At 39.7% G+C, this 3,233-nt stretch overlaps 1 long non-coding RNA gene across 2 annotated transcripts in view; it reads right to left on the minus strand.

Moving 5' to 3' along the window:
- LOC141783326 (uncharacterized) overlaps positions 1-3,233 on the minus strand; it is a 69,867-nt gene that overhangs the window by 12,862 nt on the left and 53,772 nt on the right. The gene's annotated exons all lie outside the window — the stretch shown is intronic.

Consider the following 3,233-nt stretch of genomic DNA (forward strand, 5'->3'; position numbering starts at 1 on the left):
ACTTTATTTTTCAAGAGAAGGTTTGCTGATCGTACATTCTCCTTTTCCTCCTCACATGAATGTTTTATATTACAGATAGTGGGAATAATATACCCTTCCTTTCGTCTTTATCGCGTGTGTTCAGTGAGCCGAGGATTTCAGAGAACATTGTCCTTTCACTTCCAATCTCCTACCTCCTGTTTGTCTCTGTCTGTCTCGCTCTGTGGTGTGTTTGACCTCCTCCTCTCCTCTCAGCAGGTTTGAGTCTGATTGTGCGCCGCAGCTGAACTGGCAACAAACCTGCAACCACAGCAAACAACTGGAGGTGAACGGTAATGAACTCGTGTCCTCTGTGAAACACACACCGAGAGCGCTGCGGCAGGAAGACTCTGCGCCAACTGGAAACTAGGACTGGGACAAAACACCTATCTCTTGATTCAATACTATCACGATACTTGGGTGCCGATTCAATATGTATTGATGATTTTTAAGTATTGCGATTCGATATTACGATTTATATTATTTATTTTTCTTAACCTTCTTAACACTAGACAATGGGGAAAAGTTGAAACATACACTTCTAGGGACTTGTACTTTGGAAAATATCTAAATGAATGCATTAAAAGGTTTGATTTTCAGCATGTATGTAGTCAGAGATGTCCTGCAGTCAAATATATCAGTCATTGTCAGAAATGATTCATTAATTTTTTTCCAGCAATCCAAAAATCAAAGAATAAAGACATTTCCCTCACAAATTAGTGGTATTTTCTTTCTAATTTATAAGGGACATGTAATGTTTTATACTTCTTGTGAATATAATACAATCAATCTTATTTCCATATATTTATTTTGTATATACAGTTCCTTTTGTTAACAGCTTATTTTGAAAACCAGACGTACACATGTCTATACTTCTGCTAACTTTGCCAAGTCCGTCTCTAGCTCTCCCGTCAGCTCCGTTCTCTTTATACATCCATGGTCAGCTCCATAGAGGCCGTTTGATTGTATTTAACATAAATGTCAGTATATGGGTGCTCTACAGTTGTAGCGTCAACCAATTTGACCACAGAGATGAGAGTGACGGCTGGTTTGACCGCACGTTACCGTAATACGATAATGTTTCCTGTCCATGACAGACTTAGCATGCAGATTTAGCCGTGATGTCTAGCTCTGCTTTTCCTGCAATGTGTGAAACCCAAAGTGTTTCTATACTTTACTGTATGTGTAGTGTTTTACCACTTTGGATTTAAAATGCAAGGGTGCAGGTCGTATCCATGCTGACCTTCCGACGTTTTGTACTTTCTCAATTCGGCTTGCTGCGGTTTGTTTTGGTTGACGGATACGGAACAGATGTGATGTCACGTTACTCAGACTACAACAATAAAAGCGGTAACTTCCTTCCACCTCTGCATAGACTCAAATTAAGCAAATATATCGATTCTGGCATTAAAAAATCTATCTAAAAAATCGTTAAAAGAAATCAGAATACATAGGTGATTAGATTTTTTCCCCCACCTCTATAGGAAACATCTCCTTCCTGACTAGGATTGCCCCAAAGGTTGAAGCAGTGTACAGTTTTGCTGCCGCTGAATCTCAAGCTGACGGTTATTTTTTTAACAGTGAGCTCAGAGATAAGGAGGAACCGGTCACAGGCATGCTGATGGGTGCTAATCAGCTGGGACACACATGTGGGAAATACCGGAGTGTCTGCTCCTGGACCGGGACCTGCTCTGTGTCACTGGACAGACAGACCAGACAGCACCCATGTGTGAAAGACGTGACCTCGGTCACTCTGAAGAGGCCCAAGTGGAAAGAGCTGCTGCTGTAGGACGTGATAATGTCTTTTAATTAGTCATCATAAGTGAATGCAACAACGACTTGTCATTCTGGATTGTGAGAAGCTGGTTTCTGCTCCGCCTGTCTTTCTTCGATAGGCCTAATTTGTCACAAAGCCAGCAGCCTTCTTAAAGGAAAGCCGATCCACCCGAGCCACGTTTCAGCGTCTTCCTTTCCCTAACAAATTCCTACGAGTCACTCACTCTGAAAGGGAGCATTGTGATTCAACCAAACACTACTCCTACTTCTCTTGTGGAAAATGAGGGGAAAAAGGAAGTGGGAGAGCATGTGTGTCCGGCACCACTTGCTCAAAATGCTTTCCCGCCTGGCCTAGGCTGGCTATGGCAAAGACCACAGGCTGGCTCAGACAGAGAAATGCTGCCTTCAAGTGCTGCTCGTAAAACGTACAACTTGAAAAACAGCTGGGGAGATTAAAGGCCGGGGTATGCTTGAAACAAACTAGGTTATCCGATATGTTAGCCAACAACATCTAAAGGTTAAAGTGTTTATAATTTCTCTAAATATTCACAATTAAAGTCCTAGAGATGGGCTGGACACAATGAATCGTACAAAAAGGGATAATGGCACATGCTTTTGGACAGATTCTTCTCAAACTAATTCATGCTGTTTGATTTAAAAGTGACAGAAATAACAGAGTGCTACAGGAATGAGTCCTAAAACCCAGAAATTAGGGCGACATTGAGGAAAATCAATATAAATCTGAGATTTCGAGAATAAAATCATAATATTATGAGAATAAAGTAATGATATTATAAAATAGTAATTTTTACGTGTTATTTTCTTTTTTTCTCGTACAGTTATGTCTTATTCTCGTAATAATACGTCTTTTTTCTTGTAAATGTATGACTTTATTCTCATATTACGACTTTTTTCCTCGTAAAGTTATGACTTTATTCTCGTAATATTAAGAGTTTTTTTCTTGTTGAGTTATGACTTTATTCTTGTAATATCACGACTTATTTTCTCGCAAACTTCTGACTTTATTCTCGTAAACTTATGACTTTATTCTCGTAATATTACGACTTTTTTTCTTTTTTTTCTTTACTTTTTTCTTGTTGTTCAAATCTCAGATGTCTTTTCCCTCAATGTGGCCCTAATACTCCGTAGTACATTTGCACTTCACTGCATTAGACTTATATACTATATACTTAGACTATAAACTGTGTTACCTTCATCACAATGCTCAAATGTTTTACTCTCTCCAGACAGTTTTTTTTTTTGTTGCCTAAAATGTCTGTTTTGATAGTAAAGGTTGCTGACCCCTGAGTTAGTGTCGACATTTAGCTGTTGAAGTTGTGACATTTCCCACAACACGTGAAGGAGGCACTGGTTGTACCGTGGCTTGGGGGCGGGGTTATGCTAATGAGGCAGCCGATGACTGAATAGATGCTCCGGCT

This window comes from Sebastes fasciatus, chromosome 15 (assembly GCF_043250625.1).
Source record: "Sebastes fasciatus isolate fSebFas1 chromosome 15, fSebFas1.pri, whole genome shotgun sequence".
NCBI lineage: Eukaryota > Metazoa > Chordata > Actinopteri > Perciformes > Sebastidae > Sebastes > Sebastes fasciatus.